Source organism: Mus pahari, chromosome 18 (assembly GCF_900095145.1).
Source record: "Mus pahari chromosome 18, PAHARI_EIJ_v1.1, whole genome shotgun sequence".
Classification (NCBI taxonomy): Eukaryota; Metazoa; Chordata; class Mammalia; order Rodentia; family Muridae; genus Mus; species Mus pahari.
The window spans coordinates 26,125,561-26,146,665 of NC_034607.1; the positions used below are offsets into that span (position 1 = coordinate 26,125,561).

The following is a 21,105-nucleotide window of genomic DNA, read 5'->3' on the forward strand; positions in this document are numbered from 1 at the left end:
TTCCCTTCCCTTCCCTTCCCTTCCCTTCCCTTCCCTTCCCTTCCCTTCCTTCCTCCCTCTACTTTGGTTTCTTCTTTTTCCTGTCTAAGAGCACTTCTCTTGGGAGTTCTTCCCATCTTGTTGATGAGAACTCTCCATAGCAGGGCTCCACATCCTTGTCCCTGCTCTGGTATCACTTGCCGTATTCAATATAGCTCCAGGGCTGGGCTGACTGGGTCAGTGTAGGAATGAAGAAAAGACGAACACGGAGAGACACAAGAAGCACACACACACACACACACACACACACTGGGATCAAGTGGACTGGGCTTCCTGATAGAGCAACACAACACCAGAGAGCTCAGTGTGTATTACATACAGTTAAACAGAGACATGCTGTTATTACCTACAGCTGAACAAAGAGGGAGGGTTAGCTCATCTCTGTAGAAGCAGGCTCTGTATGGGAGCTGCCTCAGAGTCATCAATATCCAGGAGATGGAAGCTACGGTGGACATTGTCTGCACACAGTATCAACATCTGCATCTGGATCACAGGAAGACTTCCCCATCCCTTTGAACCTCAGAGGAGAGGGCTTTGCTATTTTCCCCAGGAATCCGAGGATAGAGTTCATGATGGGACCAGCCCATGCCAACAAAATACATTAACTCAGCCCCTGACATACTGAATGGTTCCTTCATGCTCAGTATTATCTTTAACTCTCTATATGGTCCTTACTTAATACAAGAGAGTTTGACATGTTACTTCAAAGGAAGGAGTTTCTATTTTTCCTAACTTGTATCAACATAGGTGCCGATAGGAAAGGGGAGCTACTACAAACTGAGAAATATACATATTACAATTTGGAATATACCAGGTTGGCCCTGCCCTGGGAATCTTGGATTTTGGAATTTTCTTCTCTTGTGATGATCTTCCCCTAGATTTTTTTATTATAAGACCCTTCTTGCCATTCATGTTCAGGTTCAGATGTTCTTTGAAATCTCCCCTGGAAGCCCAGTTCACAGTAGCTCCCAATTGCTAGTAGTTGTCTCCTCCACAGTCTCTAGGACCATTTGGGAAACAGGCACCTGTGCATTTGTGTGGATCATCTGTCCTGTATTAATGGAGGTGGCAATATCCACTCCCTGTGGGTGGCACTGTTCTCTTGTTGGAATCCTGAATGGCTTAAATGGACAAAGGAAGCTGAGCAGAAACTTTAACCGTTGTCCCAACTGTGAACGGCTTGTGATCCAAAGCTTAAAGGGTCTGCTGCTTTGACTTGTGTGCCCTGACCGTTCACCCTTGCACTTCGAGCCAGAATAGAGTCTTTCTCCTTAAAGTAGTCTTTGTCAGTGTATTTTTGCCATGGCAACAAGGAAGAGAAACTAAAATAATCGCCTATTGTTATTTTCTTTTCCTTCCTAGTTCCTGTCTCTGGTGTTTACACTTCCCAGTTTGAATGTGACTGCTGCACTACATCATCCTCACTAACTATTTCTTGGGTCTGCAGTGTCCACTTGACATATCAAAGACATTCAGTGAGTATTTATTGATGCTGAGCAAGTGACTGTCTTCGTGTTAAATTCGGTATATTTGGAATATTGCTACCACACTTTCTCAAATAACCTTTGTCAAGTGTTCATTTGATGTTTCAGGGTTATGTTTACCTTGTGCTTATAGAAGTGAGGTAGTATAATGAAGTCATTTACTGGACAAACAAGTGCTCAACTGTAATAAGGTGATACAACATTTTGCATACAGAGTATAGATAGATATGCAGGTATGGGTCAGAAAAGGTACAGGGGGGGCTTAGTGCTTTCTTCTTCCCCAGTCTACCTAGAAGGATCTTCTGCAAAGAAAATATGACTCAAGCTCCTTGCATCTAAGCATGGCCTTGGGATTTGATAATTTCAAGTTAATACCCTACAACAGAACTGGTGACCTTCTGGCTGAAGCAGTTTTAAGAGGCAGCCCATAACCCACAGATCTTTATCACCCTGTTATTGCAATCTGGAAGCATAGTAAGATAAAGTCGAAAGGAGACAGGACTTGAGTTCATCCTTGGAAGACAGTGGTCAGGGAATGCTGGCAGACCTTTGTGGGCCTGCGTACCAGAGGCTTTCCATTGAGATCTCTGGCCAGGTCTGGTGCGAGGGTTCCGGCAAAGGGAAGCAAGTGCGGACAGGAAGGGGAAGTTGCTGCAGAGGTTGTCTCCACCTTCGGCTCTGCCATGCCTTCGTGGTTACTCTGTAATTCCATGCTACCCTGCACTGAGTCAGGTAGGGCTGGACTGACAAGAGGCTGACTAGCCAGTGAGGAGTGAGGTAAAGCCTCCGGAGGCCTTTGGGGAGATCCACTCTCTCCCCAAGTGTTACAGCTCTTAGGACAAAAGGCTCGGACAATGGAGTAGTTCTCCCACCTCTTTTATTCCCGGATAGGATTTATATACAATTTGGGGGATGATTCAGTGTTTGATAGCAGGCACTTCTCATTGGCTTGGAGTGAGAGCTTGGGGAAACTTTATTTGCATGTGGGAGGGCTTGGTGCAGCGATAACTGTTATTGATGCCACATACCTCTCTGCAGGGGGGGCTGTGGAAGGCTGTAGCTACCTGAGTGACAGGAGCCAGGTGCCCAGGATGTGTGGCGGAACTCCTTCCATCCCATGCAGGTAGAAATCACCGCCCACTGGGGCTCCGGGGTTCCAAACCTTTCCTCCACCGGGGACCAGGCTGTCTATGCACAGCCTACCACCCCATAGACCTTCAAGGGATTTATATGAGCAAGAAGTAAACCTGTATCTAATAAGCTAAAGTCAGGCTTGAGCTTGCCCCTTGCCACAGCAGGGTATTCTGAGCAGTACAGAACACAGCAAGATGGCCTCTGAGATCCGAGGGGCTTGTCACAGTGAAATCGTATAGGGGAGATTCTTTGCCAAAAGCTTTTCCTTACCTCAGTAGAACTCTGTCATTTGGGACCCTAGTCTACCTACTAGGTTGCCTCATCCAGCCTTAATATGAGAGGAGGTGCCTAGTCTTACTGCAACTTGCTATGCCATGCGTGGTGGTTGATAGCCCTGGGAGGCCTGCCCTATTCTGAAGGAAAACAGCAAGGAGTGGATAGGGAGGGGGGGGGGACTGGGAAGAGAGGAGGGGGAGAGAAACTGCAGTCAGGATGTAATATATGAGAGAATAAATTAATAAAAAAAAATACAAAAAAGGAGAACCAAGCTAGGAGCTAAAAGTACGTTGAGGGCTCAGAACGCTAAGAGGGTAGTAACAGTATAGTAGCATCCCGTATATCAAAAACCACACCAGACCACCTTGATATTAAGTTCTGCTATTCAAGAGTCCTGGCTGGATGAGGGGATACAGGGCCTACTCTGCACTTCCCAGCTTGTCTGCATGATGGCCTTTCTTGCTTGCTCTGTTTCTGCAAACACCTCCCCCTCTCCTTAAAAAAAATGACAGCATCTAATAGCAGTCAGCAGAGATGACCAGAATAAAGCATCTCACCCTTTGCACCATGTCCATCCAGGATTCCCCTTTGTCTTCCGACACGCTCTTTTATGTTTTTTTATGGATCCCAAGATGCTTCTGTTCACCGTAATGGTGATTTCATCTGTCTTCTAATTCTTTTTTTTTTTTTTTTTTTTTTTTAAATTTCCGTTTTCCACTCTTGGAAGTACATGGAAATGACTGTATTTTTCCACACAAACATCAATTTACTTTATGCATTTAGTTCCCAAACATCAGTTTATTCTTATTTACAGATCATTTCTCCTCTTCGGCTGTTAGGAGTTAATGTTTTATGAAGCAGCAACCATGAGGCGAGGAGTCGTCTGACTGATCAGAGACAGGATTAACACTGCTTGAGAGAGCAACATTCTCTCTGTGTACTCGAGTTAATTGGAGCGGTGATTTAATCACCAAGCTGCCATTCACATCTCATGCGTATTTTGTGTAAGTCACTTACACTTGATTTTTTTTTTTCTTTTTTAGAATGTCTAGGTTGATGAGCATTTAAATGGATTGGTAGCATTTTTAAAATGTCCTGAAAGCTGACTGTAGCATGACATCCATCAGATTCTGTATTCAGTTTTAGTTTAGTTATTTTTGAAGCTTTCAGATGGAAAAAAAAATCTACATTTAATATTCTGCAACAGGTTGTCCCATACCCTTGCCAAAGCCCAGAGGAGTGCAACATATTTTTTTTTCTTCTGAATTTCACTATTCTTTTTTTTTTTTTCCTCGGGATATTTTTGACCCTAGATACTTTTTCCTTTAAATTTGATGGAGCTGTGATCATGCCTCTGACCTCTAGCCTTGAAAGAAGACGAGTTATGCCTCTCAGGAGTGGTGCCTCGGGCACTTTGCAAGTCGGCTGGCAGGATTATTTCCCAGGCTGTGAAGTGATGACCTTCTACCGAGAGTGAATGTCTGCAGTGCACGTAAATTCTACCAGCCATGATTGAGAGCCTTAGCTTTGTTACCTGCTCTATGAATCAGAGTCCATTCTTTCTCTACAGCAGATTGGTAATTTAGTGCTGTATTTAAAGCCACATGTTACACGTGCACACGTGGGTTAATTTACTGTTGCCCATGATTACATTCTGCTTTCGTGCCTGACATAAGGTTACTTCGGAGGTAAATCTAGAATTTTGGAATAAATCGGTGGAACGAAGCGCCTGGTGATCCGAGGACACCTTACCTATTATTTCTAAACAAAGTGCTCTGTCCTGCCCTTCCCACTGTCCACAACTCTGATTTTAGTATCTGAAAGAGGATTTCTGTTGCTTCCTCAGCTGTCATTACAACAATAATATGTTGCTGATTGCTAAGATATTTTCAGAATACATTAAAAAGAGGAATAACATTTAGAGTGATTAGTGAACACTCTTTGAATCTGCAAGAGAACATTTGTTTTTATTCTCTGAACAGAACTGTCAATCTGAACTCAGTGTATTTACAGACTTTTGAAAAAGATTTAATATTCTATTTAGTTTTCTAAGAAATATAATCCTTCTAAAAGCCATATATATATACATATATATATATATATATATATATATGTATATATATATATATATGATTTTAATATTGGGGTCAAATGCTTTACCTATTTTAAGTTTTCATGGATGATCCTTGAAAATCTATTTACTGTCAATGTACTGTTTATCCAGTTCCAATATAAATTTCAACTGACAGGATATTGTGGGAAGGCAAGAGTTGTTACTGAATGTCATGTGAAATTCTTGGAAAACCAGGATGAAGAGAGATTACCTGTTTAAAAAGCACTGGTGGTCATATCACATTTCATTTTGTCTTAGCTCAAAAGTTGTCTGTTGTTGGTTAAAAAAAAAAAAAAATACCTCCAACTTAAAACACAGGGAGCCCTACTGGCAGCATGACTGCAGTGTGATACAGCCCATGAATGATCAGGCTCCTTGACCTGAAGTATTCTTTAAACTGTGACTCATTCATTTATTCAAAACCTGTAAGGAATTCTTAAAATGTTGGTGGATAGAACCTGAAGGAAGGTCCAACTGGATCATATTCTGTTACCAAATCTTTCCCTTTTCCAGAGTTAAAACTTAGGTGGAGATCAGTTATACAAAATATATCTAAGTTGTTAAAAACAAACAAATATTTAATCTACACTAGAGTTATCTACATGGCTTTTTCACTATTTTTTGCCTTATTTTCTTATTTCCTTAGCAAAGGAAATTTGATACATTTGGATATAGATTTATTGGCACACACTTGGCCTTTGGAACCTGCCAGGCACAGAGAAAGAGGATGATGCTGGAACTAATTCAATGCTGGATTTTATTGTATGTTAGCCAGTATCATCTGCTTCACCTCTACATGCCCTCTGCCTGCCTCCTAGTCTTCATGACAAGTTTTAATTCCACTTAGTTGGGAAACATTTAAAAACAACCTATCGTAAAATGATGAGGTTGTGATTGCATTTATTTTAAAAAATGCTATCATGAAATCATAACATAATTTTATCATTGTGTTTTTTTTGTGATCTAAAATAGGTTCAAATATTATAGCTTGACTTGTAAGCTTACTTTTTGGAAGGACATGGAATTATGTAGGGCCAGAATGTAATGGATGATGAAAGTCACCCTGATTTATAGTTTATAAACTCCAATAATCTATCTCGGCCTTGCCCTTGGCATTTTGACTAGACCAAAATCATCATTAAGGACTTTCCCCTGGGACTGTTATACTGGCTTTGTAATGGGTCATCTGCCCCCTCCCAGTATGTGTATACATTCACCTGCTAGAACAGAGCCAAGTGTTCTTTTGAAATCTGCTTGTTCTTCAGTTTTCTAAGCTGTTTAATTACTATTCATTGAATTCAAGAGAGCATGTAGAAGGTCCTTCCTTTTTTAACTGCAATGCCACTAATTAAAATATATTTATATATTCATTTACTTATATAGTATATATGCATATATATATAATGTTTAAAGCTAAGATGCTGTATATAAATATATATATACTATTCTGTTTATGGAATTAAAAAGTGAAGCAGTATTTTAACAATATTATTTTATTTTATTATTTAGTTAACAGTAAATATTTTAACAATAAACATTTCTTTTCACACATGTATTTCTGTTGTGAATTCCTAGTTCCATTTATCCACAAACTTTACCAGTCCCACTTGTTGTGTATCTTAGAGAAATAATTATGTAATTAAAGAAACAATGGTATCTCCACTTACAGTTCTTTTGCTAGAAATACCTACCTCTCCTGTCTCTCCTCTTACCTTTACATCATCTTCTTGTATAGGGCTCACTTTATATCCAAGACTAAGCCACTTGTTTGTTAGCATCACAGGGAAACAAGTGTATCCTACTTGTTTCCAACAATGTATTATAAACTAACATTTCTTCATAGCATACATATTTTTCCATACATTTTAAAAAGTTCTTTGAGAGTATTGTAGAATGTGTTTCCATCATATATAGCACTCTTGCCCTACTTTCCCAAGATCTATCTCTTTCTTGTTTTTTTTTTTTTTTAACTGCCAAGACCAATTTGTGCTGTCTAAGTATTCTCCCTTTGTGTGGTCTTCCAGTGGAGTATAGTCTGCTTGCTAGACGTTAAGTTCTTAAAGAAAACTACCTTTTCCTCTCATATAGGCTAAACATTGACAATAGCACCATGTCTAGGGATGGACTTTGTATTCAATTCCCGTCTCTTCATAGATGCAATCTCTTCTGTGGTATCAGTAAGATTAGGAATTCCTTTAAGAAACAGCTATCTTTTCATCTTTACATTTTAAGATATGTCTAACACTTGTCATATCCTACACAGTATGTCAGGTTGTAAGGGAAAAAAGAGGGAGGGTGGAGGAAGGGGAGGGGAATTTAATAGGTGTGTTATGTTGTTAAGGGGTAGATAGGGCCCAGGGCTCAATACTCAAAGGTGCTTGCTGCCAAGGCTGATGACCTGAATTTAATCCTCAGGAGTCACGTGCTGGAAGAGAAGAACCTATTTCCACAAGTTGGTTTTTGACCTTTATGTATGTACCATGTCATATATACTCTCTACCCCCAGAAAAGTAACATACTTAACAAGAAATATAAGATATGCATTTACTGGTAGAAGTGTGATTTTTAATCTACTTCTTTATAGTTCTTGCATGATCAATGGTAAATATTCCAGGAAGGAAACTTCATTAATTACTTACCACTACTAATCGTTATGTAAATATTTCTTTCTCTTGGCTTAAAAAAATTGTTTTTTTGCATTGACAGTTTCATTGTCGTTATTTAAAAATAGTATTTTTCTCTCAGCTTACACTTCTGTGCTCTGCTCAGCTCCTGGGCCAACAGTTTATTAATCTGGAGTTGTCGAGACTTCTCCAGTGGATGTGACTTCAGCAGTGCTGGTGAGTTCAGGCGTGGTGGTGACATCAGGAGTTGTATATAGATCCAGGCTGTTCTCAGTCCTGGTTAAAGAGGATTGCTCTTGTAATGGGCTGCAGTCAATAGAGGGAAGCAAAACTGGTCCAAACCAAGAAAAAGGAACTGAGTGCTCTGCCTTAAATGAGGCACTGACATTCAGCCTCTCTCCCAGGGCTCAAGGAGCACTGCAGAGGAGGAGGCTGGACGAGTGGAAGAGCTGGAGAATGGGAAGGAATGCTGAGAAATGTTTTCTTCTCAACATGACATGGCTATTAAATACAGGGAACCAGCTTGAGTAACCTGCACAGACCCTACACATTGTCAAGTCAGTCAGAATTGCAGCAGAGAATTGTAGATAATCTCCTGTCCCCTCAGCCCCCCCCTCACATATTGACAGCACATAGTTGCTGGATGAGAGAAAATTATTATTATTATTATTGATGATGATAATATGGCCACTGGTAGGTGGCCCATGGTCTAGTGATGGCCTTATACTCATGTAATTACGTGCTGCACTAGCTGGCCTTATGGGCTATGAAAATAAGACATGAAACTGGGAGAAAGGAATGTTGTGTGTGAGGTTATGCGAAGAGATGGAGGTTGGGGGGAGGAGAGGATAGGTATGACTGTATTTTGTTGTATAAATGTATAGACTTCTCAAACATAAAGGAAAATTAAGGATATTTTCTTTTAGTTTCATATAATACCACAGGACTAGCATATCCTCAAAGTTCTTTTCCAAATGAGCGAGGATAGACTAGATCATGGGAAACGTATTACGGGTAAGGATAATGTATTCTGATGATATTCAAATTCATTCAGCAAAGTCTAAATAAGTCAGAGCAGCTTTGCTGGATCATCAGTTGTGCTGCCTCTGCATTCTTAGGAGTGAACTGTAGCACATTTTACAAAGACTCAATTTCCCCCCACAGGTCACAGATCTAGGTTAAGCCCAAAGAGTGAGTTTCATTATAGATCACTTATTGAAAGTGGAGTGAAGCAATTATGATAGCTCTCTGAAGAAGTCTATTGGCTACCTGTTCTCCTTTGGAACAGTGCATGATGGCGGATTAGTTATTTAATACTTTAGGTTTTATTGAAACTTATAGACGTCCCCCTGAACTTATTCACAGTATTAGAAATAGATACATGATGGAAAAAATATTCATCAGGGCTCTTAAAAATTAAAATGTAGGCATCTTCCAATTATTATTTTTTATTTTGTTGGTAAACAAACTTGTTTTGGGGATTTACAGAAGCAGATATTCAGCCATTTAAGTCATGAGAGTAATCGTTATTCAGTAGCGTATTGATACAACCCATTTTCCATTCTTTTGATAGTTTGGTTCTGGGCAAATTTAGATATAAAGTATATGGGATTTTTTTCTAGGTAGCACATCTGAAATTTTTCTCATTTAAATTTACTTTTTTTCATTTAAAACAATTTTATGAAATGTAAATGAAGAAAATATCTAATAAAAAATTTTTATTGATTATTGTAATTATTTACATTTCAAATGTTATTCCCTTTCCCAGTTTCCCCTCCACAAGCCCCCTATCCCCTTCTCCTTCCCCCTGCCACTATGAGGGTACTCCACCTGCCCACCCACTCCTGCCTCAGTGGCCTAGCATTCCTCTATCCTGGGTCATCAAGCCTCTACAGGATCAGGGGGCTCCCCTCCCAGTGATGCCACATAAGGCAACCCTCTGCTACATATGCAGCTGGAGCATATGTAGCCCCTGTGTGCTCTTTGGTTGGTGTCTTAGTCCCTGGGAGCTTTGGGGTGTCTGGTTGGTTGATGTCGTTGTTCTTCCTCTGAGGTTGCAAACCACTTCAGCTCCTATGGTCCTTGCTTTAACTTCCCCCCTGGGGTCCCCACATTCAGTCCAATGTTTGGCTGTGTACATCTGCATCTGTATTGGTTTGGCTCTGGCAGAGCCTCTCTGGGGACAGCTATACGAGGCTCCTGTCAGTAAGCACTTCTTGGCATCAGCAATAGTGTCTGGGTTTGGTGTCTAGAATCCCTACGTTGGGCAGTATTTGGATGACCTTTCCTTCAGTTTCTGCTTCACCCTTTGTCCCTGCAATTCCTTTTGACAGGAGGAATTCTGGATTAATATTTTTTGAGGTGGGTGATTGATCCCATCCCTCAACTGGGGGCTGTGACTATCCACTGGATGTGGTTTCTACAGGTTCTACCTCCCCTTTTTTTAGGTATTTCAGTAAAGTCCTCTCTGTTGGGTCCTGAGGACCTCTTGAGTCCCTGGCATCTGGGACTTTCTAGTGGCTACCCCTAGTTTCCCCTCCCACACTGATAAACACCTACTTTCAAATTTCTGACCTTCTGTACTTCTCCCCAATCTCCTTCTATAATGGAATAGAATTGAAGACCCAGAAATGAACCCACACACCTATGGTCACTTGATTTTTTGACAAAGGAGCTAAAACCATCCAGTGGAAAAAAGACAGCATTTTCAACAAATGGTGCTGGTTCAACTGGAGGTTAGTGTATAGAAGAATGCAAATTGACCCATTCTTATATCCTTGTACAAAGTTCAAGTCCAAGTGGATCAAGGACCTCCACATAAAACCAGATACCATGAATCTAATAGAAGAGAAAGTGGGAAAGAACCTCTAACACATTGGCACAGGGGAAAAGTTCCTTAACAAAACACCAATGGATTGTGTTCTAAGATCATGAATTCACAAATGGGACCTCAGAAATGTGAAAAGCTTCTGTAAGGTGAAGGACACTGTCAATATGAAAAAAACATCAATCCACAGCTTGGGAAAAGATATTTACCAACCCTACATCAGAGAGAAAGCTAATATCCAAAATATACAAAGAACTCAGGAAAGACTCCACAGAGCCAAATACCCTTATTAAAAATGGGGTAGAGAGCGAAACAGAATTCTCAATTTAGGAATCTCAAGTGATCCTGAGAAGCACCTAAAGAAATGTTTAACATCCTTAGTAATCAGGGAAATGCAAATCAAAACAACCCTGAGATTCTACCTCACACCAGTCAGAATGATTAAGATCAAAACCTCAGATGACAGCAGATGCTGGTGAGGATGTAGAGAAAGAGAAACACTCCTCCATTGCTGGTGGGATTGCAAGCTGGTACAACCCCTTTGGAAATCAGTCTGGCGTTTCCTCAGAAAATTGGAAATAGTTCTACCTGAGGACCCAGCTATACCACTCCTGGGCATATACCCAAAAGATGCTCCAACATATAACAAGGACACACGCTTCAGTATGTTCATAGAAGCTTTATTTATAATAGCCAGAAGCTGGAAAGAACCCAAATGTCTCTCAAAATAGAAATGGATACAGAAAATGTGGTACCTTTACACAATGAAATACTACTCAGCTATTAAAAACAGTGATTTTATGAAATTCGCAGGCAAATTGATGGAACTTGAAAACATCATCCTGAGTGAGGTAACCCAGTCACAAAAGAAAACACATGGTAAGTACACACTGATAAGTGGATATTAGCTAAAAAGAAGCTCGGAATAGCCCTGATACAACTCCCAGAGCATATGAAACTCAAGAAGAAAGATCACACCAAAGTGTGGATGCTGCAGTCCTACTCAGTAGGGGGAAGACAAAAATCTTTGGGAAGTAGAGGGAGAGAGGCATCTGAGAAGGAGAGCGGAGGGGGATGGAAAAGGGGGGGCAGTTCACATTTACTTTTTAAAAAGTAAGATCTTTTCATATAACCACCAGAATTTCAATTGTGGATAGTTTAAGGAAAATTAGTTCTTTGAAAGAGTCTAATAGTCCTCTTCTAAGTGATTGGCTCATGCAGGTAATACATTTTTTTGGTCACCTATGTTGATATATTCTTTTAAATTTCTTTGATTGCTAAACTGAAAATTATATGTATATATCAAATTTTAGTTGTGTAAATTAAACTATATTTTGTGACTGTTTCTTGAAGTTTAAAAACACTCAAACTTGAAAATATTTGGATTTTGTCAACAATGAATGATTTCTCAAGTCACAATAACCTTTCTTTTTAACAAAAACAATAGCTTATGAGAAATTGTCAATGGTGTTCAAATCTTAATCTAAGAATATTTCTTTAATAAGTATTTTCACATGATAGTTGTGTATGTACATGGATAATACCATGACTCATTTTTTTTTCATTATCATTGTTCTATATTTTAATTGATTAACTAAGTCATTGCTGGTTTGCCAGGGTTTGAGGCCAGAGTTTTTGTACATGCTAAGCACACACTGAAATAATCCCAGCCCATATTGCATCCATCCTTAAAAGGTATGAGAGACATGCACTGTTATATATATTCTGAGTGCATTGCTGTGGCATACTGTGCTGCGGCAATGATATGTTCTAGGTGCTGTAGTCGTTACTTGCTGTTACATATTTACTATACCCTTATTTGTTCCTGGTTTTAACTTTTCTCAGCTATATGTTTTCATTACCATGAACAAAATCTGTTTTATAAGCTCATATTTTCTATCCCCCATCAGCGGAATAAAAAATGGATTCTTCAAAGGCAACAAAGGAAATACATTATAGCAATTGTTTTAGCTTTCTTTCTGGCTGCTGTGATAAAATGCCCTGCTAAAAGCAACTTAAGGAAGAAAGGGTTTCTTTGGTTTATGAGCCCAGGTTACAGTTCATCATTGTAAGTAAATCAAGGTAGCAGGAACTTGAAGCAGTTAATCAAATCGCATTCATGGTTAAGTGCAAAGAGCAGTGAAATAATGCTTGCATGCTAGTGTGCACCAGCTCTCTCCTCCTTTAGCCCAGAGCCCAGCCCTGAAATGGTGCCACATAACATTCAGGGTGCATCTTCTCACCTTAATTAATACCATTAAGTAAAATCTCTCACAGGCATGTCCATGGATTAGTGTAATCTACACTATTCTTACTGATTTTCCTTTCTCAGGTGACTCTCCTTTGTACCAAGGGGATATTCAAAAAGAAGCAACAGAGATGGAAATAATGGATTCAGATGAAGAATGTGTATTGGTTGAATTCTGTCATTTCTGTTCCCCAGCAGTTCGATTCCATTGTCCATATGTAAATAACATTTGACTGGTAAAGTTTTAACACTGCCTGTGTGGGTCCAAGCTTCTTTTGCTATTTATAATATATGTTGTTGAGGCAATTAATTCATCTGTGCCCCAGCTTTCCTTTCATAAATATTAGGATGGTTAATATTACTTTCCTCATACAATTATTATACGGTTTAAAGTGTAAATATGTGAAAAGCATTCGGTTATTTCTTAATCTCTTTATTTCTATGGAAAAGAATACAAGTTCTTGCAATGGAGAGTAGTTATCACGTGGTCATCTAGAATACTAAGGGGCATTGAAGAAGTAAGTTCTCTCATGGGTGTGCTTTATGGTGGTTGTCATGATTTGGTTAGTGGAGAGGTACCTATGTTCTTCACCAGAATTTGGTGGCACCAACCTGTAATTGCTATAAGGAAATAATATCAAGGATAGCCAGGCTTACATGGAAAGTCTCAGGCCAGTTAGGGTCACATAGCAAGAGTATCTAAAAGAGGAAAAAAAAAATAAAGGACAAGAGGAAGGTCATAGTTCTTCAGTATTCTGAACTCTGTGCTAAGGTTTATGCAAGATTTTAGGTAACTAAATCTAGCTGTCAATTCTTTGGTTTCTCTCATGGCCCCATGGCTCCCTTTTGAAGATTAGGAGCATAGTTATATGCTAGTTGCCTTTGATTTAAAAACCTTGGCAGGTACACTAAACAACCCAAGGTGTCTAAGACTGATCCACAATTAATTCATTGTGATATCTTTATGAAACCAGAAAACATATTGTGGTGTTTTCTCCTCCATGCAATAGATAAAACGTACACATTTTTAAATGAAATCTTAGAGAGTTAATGTGACTCACCTGGAATCAGACAGCTGATCAAGTGACAGAATATATAGAACGGGTCTCACATTTACTTTTACATTTACTTGGTATCTATTTATTTATTTATTTTTTTAGTTACAAGAACGTCTATTAAATACGGCCTTGTGAAAAATATACCTTCAGGGTTGGCCAGGTGGTTTAGTTGGTTAAAGTACTTGCTACCAATTCTGATACTTGGGTTGGATTCTTGGTATCCACAGAATGGAAAGAGAGAACCAAGTCTTTCTACAATACATTCTTTGATCTCTGTATGCACACTGAGGCATATATCTCCCTAAATACACTAATAAATAACTTCTTATAATATATTCATAACAGTTCTAATTTGGTGAGGCTGGATTTTCATTACATTTAAAGCAATAGTCATAAAACATCTGAGAGTAAGGCTGGTGTTGGTAGTTGGTTTTATTGCAGTTGTTGGAACTGTACTGTTTGAAAGCATCAGAGTTCTTGTTGTTTGATGTTTGCACAATATGCAATGGAAGCATATTACCTGCCAAGAACTTTTTCTTAATTTTTGTTTTAAAAAATAATTTTCAGTTTTTTGGTAAAGAGCAGATGATAAAATTAAATGTCTTTAAAATATATTTTAAGAGTAATTGGCTTATTAAGATTCATTTTAATGTGTGTGTGTGTGTGTGTGTGTGTGTGTGTGTGTGTGTGCAGGTTTATGTCTATGTGTGTAGATTCCAGCAGGCCAGAAGAAGGTGTTGGATTCCTGAAGCTGGACTTACAGTTGTTTGTGAGCTATTCAATGTAGGGGCAGGAATCAAAAAAGGCATTTCTGGAAGAGCAGTAAGTGTTTTTAACTGCTGAGCTTTCTCTCCAGTCCCAGAATTAGGGCCTTTTGATAAATGGATTGTCAATTTTTAGAAACTTGGATAAGTTTATTATCCTCTGCAAACACTGTGGGCAAAGAGTTTTAAAATCATTAACAGCATGATTGCTCAAAAACTAAAAGGGTATATTTAAAGTGCAAGCTTATTAGTAATGAGTAAATGAACCTCACAGTGAAATATTCACATTCTTGTCCATTACCACTTCTCCTAATGAGGATCTATTTGAGACATGCATAAGTCAGTCTAGCCAGGCTCTATTAAGTACTAATCCATCCCCAAATTCCAGTTCTAACAATGGAGGCCTATTTCTTGTTCTTGTAATATGTCTGTTGGAGGCTGACGTGGAAGATGTTTTTATGTTGTTGTACTTAACGTGATCAAAGAGGAAGAAAGCCACCAAGGATCAGCAGCAGTGTTGGCTGTACTAATTGGAGTCTTAGGAAATGTGTTACAATCATTTCTGATTGTCCCAAATGGTTCACATGGTCAAACCTGGGACAGAGGAGGTAGGCTTATATTTCTTTCCATGAAGGGTTGCTGCAGAGGGAATTCATAGTATACACAGGTAAACATTTAACACTAACAATACAATCCACTAAAGGTATTTATATGTCCTAGATATGGAACCCACTTGAGATAAACATGGTTTTCTCTGAAGGGTGCTTTTATCTAAAATTTGATGTCAAGAGTATATATCTACATATTTCTGTGCTTTATTGTTGATTAGGATTCTAGTTTTTGTTGTCATATCAAAAGTTTTCCTGGATTTCTGGTGTCAGTAAATTGTGTATGGGGGCTCAAAGATTTGGGGGTTAAGAAATAGAATCCCGAATAGAGGCTCCTTGGTCTTCCAAACTCCATATGACCTAGCACAAGGCAAGGCCTGGGCCAAGTAGTGGGAGTGGGTGGGTAGGGGAACAGAGGTGGGGGGAGGGGTATGGGAATCTTTCGGGATAGCTTTTTTTAAAATAAAAAAATGAAGAGAAAAAGATTAAAAAAAAAAAAGAAATAGAATCCCACGTGAAGCTTGTGTTATTGCAATAGACAGGGGTATGTTCAATATAGGGTCTGTCTTTCGGAATCTGAACACAGAAGCACCTATGTGCTCCTAGAGGACTTAGATGCTGCCAGCAGTTATTGACCTTCTTTATATGGTCAGTCTTCTCCTCCCACTCTCATATATGTGTTTATTTCCTTATTCCTTATATGTAGACATTTCTGCTTATTTCCATAGATTTAGCACTTAATGGCAGCTCCACAGTTTGCCTCTTGCTACTACAAAACACACCAAGGCTGAACTTTTGTTGAAGAATCCTCATTTAGAAGTCTCAGAGGAGAGAAGCACTGGCTAGTAGAGGTCATGGGATTGTGGAATTGAAGTTTCTATGGAGAGTGTGCTGGTCTGTATATTCTTGGACCAAGGAGTGGTGGCACCATTTGGAGGTGTTGCCTTGTTGGAATAGGTGTCACCTGGTTGGAGTAGGTGTGTCACTGTGGGTATGGGCCTAAGACCCTCACCCTAGTTACCTGGAAGTCAGTCTTTGGATGAAGATGTAGAAGTCTGAGCTTTGCCTATGCCATGCCCACCTGGATGCTGCCATGTTCCCACCTTGATGATAATGGACTGAACCTCAGAAACTGTAAGCCAGCCCCAATGAATTTTTTTAATATAAGACTTGCATTGGTCATGGTGTCTGTTCATAGCAGAAAAACCCTAACTAAGACTGATAGAGAAAAAGGGAAAATTCACAGGAAGAGTATGGATAAGCCAAAAGCTGTCTGCTACTCAATGGCTAGGATTCTATTTCAATGAAAGGTTTAAAATGAAGTTTCATTTTAAATAATAATAATAATAATAATAAAATCCTCAATCCTGGTGAAGAACATACTTTGAAAGTTCTTTAGTTTATTTTGTTTCCCTATCTGTTGGGAAACTAAAGTACTTTGATAATATTTTAAAGGGAACTAAACTGACAGCTTTGAAGCTGTTAAATTGTTAAAGAAAAAAAGCATTGGGCATTCTCAAGTTCTTTTATAGACTTTGTTCCAGCCTTACCCCAGAGACAGTGTTAGGTCAAAGCTCCAACAACACAACTAGGCACCTCCTGAAAGATGCAAGGCTGCTGCTGTAAATCATGCTTCTCTCAAGTAGGGGAGGGGAGAAATCTTTACTATTGTCGAGAAAAACATTTCTGTCCTTCCCAGACGTCAGAATATGTATTAAGCTTGTCAATGTCACTGTTCCTTCTGGGTCCAAGAAGTTAGACTATATCACCAGGGGACCAGGGTCCCTTCTTGCGGATTCTTGGTCTCATTGATAAAACAGTTTTTAATGACTTAGAAGGCTGGAAGGATTCAGAGAAAACAATGTAAGCTAGAAACTGAAGGAAGGAGGAGATAGATCATGGAACGGGAGAGCAGTCATGGATAGAAAAGGAAGTCAAGCCTATTGACTTAGAATGTAAGGAAGAGGTTAGGTTCAGCAATGCAGTTCCGTCAGCAGGCACGAGTGGGAAGTCCACAAAAGAAGAGGGAGAATGTCTCCATCTCAAGGCATGGAAATTTAAATAATAATAGTTGTTATTATTAAAAATCCTATGCTGAGGAGTGCTGGCTTAAATTTAAAGAAGAGGAAAGGTTGTGTTCCTCTAGTTAGAAGGCAGACAAGTAGACAGGCTTCAAATGCGTTGGAGAGGGTCTCTTAGGACAGATAACTACATTATCTCATTGTGGACACAATTATTCCTCCCACCTTAGTGTAACTTCAGGTGAAAAAGCTTCCCTGAAATGTGATCTCCTGCCCATTTGTCTTCATTAGGGTTTCTGTTGCTTTGTTAAAATACTATGACTGAAAAAAACAAAAAAACAAAACAAACAAAAAACCACAAAAACCAACTCAACCCACCCCAACTTATCTAACCAACCAAACAACCAAACAACCAAACAAGAAACTGGGCAGAGAAGGATTTATTTTAGCTTATAGCTCCATGATATAATTCAACAATGAGGGCAATTAGAGCAGGAACAGAGGCAGAAGCTGGCACTGAAGCCATGGAAGAGTGCTGCTTCCTGGCTTGCTCTACATGGATTTTCAGCCTGCTCTCTCTCTCTCTCTCTCTCTCTCTCTCTCTCTCTCTCTCTCTCTCTCTCTCTCTCTCTCTCTCTCTCTCTCTCTCTCTCTCTCTCTCTCACACACACACACACACACACACACAATCTGTATCCCTCTGTGTCTATTTCTGTCTCTCTACTCCCCATCTCTCCCCTTGTCAGATTTCTTATAGTAGCAAGACTATCAGCACAGGGGTGCCATGGCACAGAGTTGGCTGGGCTTTCCCACATCAATTATCTATCAAGAAATTTCTACAGGCTTGGTCGGGCATTTTCCCAATTAAAGTTTCCTCCTCCAAAATAAAACTAGCCAGTATCAAATTGACATCAAACTAGATTAACATACTATCCAATTGAGGGAATTGAAGTGTATCACTGTCATCTTATGTTCTGGGTAGCTTAGAATGTCATGTCTTCACTCTGAGTCTGAAGTAGAACTGAGTTCCTAATCTATTTGCCAAGAGGAATTAGTTTTTTTCATTAAAGGATCTCAACAAAGTTCTGATACCCACACCCTGCTCAATTTCCAGTGGGATCTTAGATCTATTTTAGGTGAACCCTCATCCTGTAGAGCCTGTCGAGCTACCTCAGGGCTCCAGGTGAAACGGTGATTCTAAGTCTCTTTCTTTTCCTCAACTTTTTTCTTAGAAATTTGTCTAAGCCCACGAATATCAAAAGGCCTAGAACAATGAGTTCCCTCATCTTCATCGTCCGGACTCACCGGCTTTGGACCGATTGGTTGCGTATCTCTTTGTAGGCTTATATCTCCCTGTGTACATTAAACATTGTTTTCTCCAAAGGAAATTTGTTATTTCTCCCGGAAGAACCTGCTGCCCCCACGGCTGCTTTTCTTCACCTCCACAGTACTGCTTCTCTCCCCTCCGCCCCTTTGACTTATTAAAAGATGCTTCTTAAAAGAAAATACCCAAATCCAATGTAAATAAGTACAAAGAGTCAGAACTTTTGATTTCCTGTTTTAGCAGAGGTATAACCTTACTTGTTGCAAGAAAACAAACAAACAAACAAACAAACAAAAAACCCAGCAGCTTGCAGAGAAAATGTCTTTAGTGTCATCCTGATGTTTGTCTTCTAACAATATAGTGTTTATTTTCCTATTTGGTTTGTTGATTTTTGTTAAAAATTTTCATACAACATATTTTTATTTTTTTTTCTCCCTTCAATTCCTCTCAGATCCTCCTTACCTCCCCACGCATTTTTCTGCTCTCTTAATTCTATTACTAGATGCTAGGAAATTGTTTATAGTCAACAGCAGGTGGCAGTGGTAGCTAAGGTTGTGTTTCTTGTACCCATCTTGAAAAGGCGTTAGCTTTCAAACCTTTGTGAGTAATATAGTTAACAACGAATATTTAAATAAAGATGCCTATTTGTCTGTAATTAAATTCAACTCTAGAATTACCTTAGAAATAAGTTGAAAACTGTGAGACAAAGGTATTTTAAATTGATATTTTAGACACTGAATTTCAGTATAATTGTGGCTCAAGTAATAGAGAATTCCCATGTTGGTTTGTCTCCTTTCTTGCCCATTCATAACCAGAAAAAAAAAAAAAAAAAAAAAAAAAAAAAGGAGAGAAAACTTTCAATTAGAAACATTAGGCATCTTGGATCCTGGTAAAAATTATAGGAGAAATGTCAGGGCAACATCATTTATTTTTATTGATGAGCAGTAGTTGTTTAGAAATTTCATGGCAAAGTTCAGTAAATCTATTTTAAAACAAAACTACTGTGGATCAGCAGGGTAACCATTTTTAGAACATTTAAATTGCTCTTGACATTTATTGGAGTAACTAAAAAAGTTATTAGTTACAATTTGCTGCATAAACTACTGTTTCTGTTCCTCCTCTTCTTCTTCATTCTCCAGAACCCTGATGAGAAAGACAATTTTATTTCCATTCCTGTTTCTATTTCATGTTTTATGTTTTTGTTCATTCTACTAGCAGCAAGGAAGACTTTTTGAGGATGGCATCAAAACCTATTTTGTGTTGCTAGGACTCTGATAATTAATTTTATATGGGTTTTAATAACTTGCATGCGACTTAACCAAATTTTCATTTTTGTGTATTTGTGTATCACTTAGATATCAAACCTGTGTTTTTAATAGATTGTAGGTTGCGTTCTGCTGTCAGTGTGTTTATTTCATTTATAAAGAACTCAGAACAATTAAAATCAGAATAGAACTGTGAGGTTACACAGTTTAACGGCATCATCGCTCAGATGAGGGAACTGAGCTCCAAGAAAGACTAGTTAGAAGAGACCAAAGTGAAAGACTTAGTTAGTGCTGTGGACAGACCTTGTTGAAATCCTACTTGATATTTTCTGCCTCAGGAAGGCTGCAGATGCAAATTATTGTGAAACTCAATCATGTTTTCAGAACACCAGCTTTCCTGGGACTTGTATTTCTTTTTAGGAAGAAAACAAGTTTGATTGAAGATGTGGCCTGGTTGGTAGAATGCTTGCCCAGGATATAGGAAGCTGTGGTTTGTATCGCCAGTGCCAGATATAATGGGTTAGTTGGTACATAATGTGTAATGAATATATAATGAATATATAATGGTATTCTATTTTCTCCAAGAATCATGTGCTAAGTATTTGATTGACCCCCCCCCCCACACACACATTTGTTTGACTTGTACTTAAATCTTGGTGAGTCTTTCTGAAACCCACATTCTGTGCTTTCTAAGAAGTACTCTGTGTTTCAGTCCTTGGGAGCTCTGGGGGTGGGGTCTGGTTGATTGATACTGCTGTTCTTGCTGTAAGCTCCAGCTGCATAGGTAGCAGAGGATGGCCTTGATGGGCATCAATGGGAGGAGCAGCCCTTGGTCTGGTGAAGACTTGATGGCCCAGTGTAGTGGAATGCCAGGGCAGGGAGGAAGGAGTGGGTGGGGAACACCCTCCCTCGTACAAGCAGGGTTAGGGAGGATGGGATAGGTTGTTTCTGGGTGGGGAAACTGAGAAAGGGGATAAGATTTGAAATGTAAGTAAAAAAAAGAAAAAAAATACCCAATTAAAAAAACAGAAGTACCCTGTGTAGTTGAAATTTTTATTGTCTCTACCTTTTAAGAATGTAAATGAAAATCTTGGAAAAAAAAAACATCTAAACAACAGTAAAATAAGAGAGCAAGTCATCAGATTTGAGGAGGGCAAAAAATGTAGGTTAATTATTGAGTCCCATGGAACTCACCCCCAGCATAAAGACAGAGCCAAACCTTATCTTTTCCTTCAACATTACAATAGAAATAGGAACTGAGACAAAAATACTGTATATATTCTTTGTAGGTTAAATCATTCTCAAATACAAACACTTTCT

General features: G+C 39.0%; 1 long non-coding RNA gene across 2 annotated transcripts in view; it reads left to right on the plus strand.

Annotated features, from left to right (window-relative positions):
* Window positions 1-21,105, plus strand: part of LOC115062500 — a 62,255-nt gene that overhangs the window by 7,064 nt on the left and 34,086 nt on the right. The window contains exons 2-3 of one of the 2 annotated variants that reach the window (XR_003842450.1): window positions 1,402-1,514; window positions 7,792-7,990. This is a non-coding gene — a long non-coding RNA (uncharacterized LOC115062500). Of the gene's footprint in view, window positions 1-1,401; window positions 1,515-7,791; window positions 7,991-21,105 lie in introns of those variants that run through there. The other variant, XR_003842451.1, reaches the window with a different exon arrangement.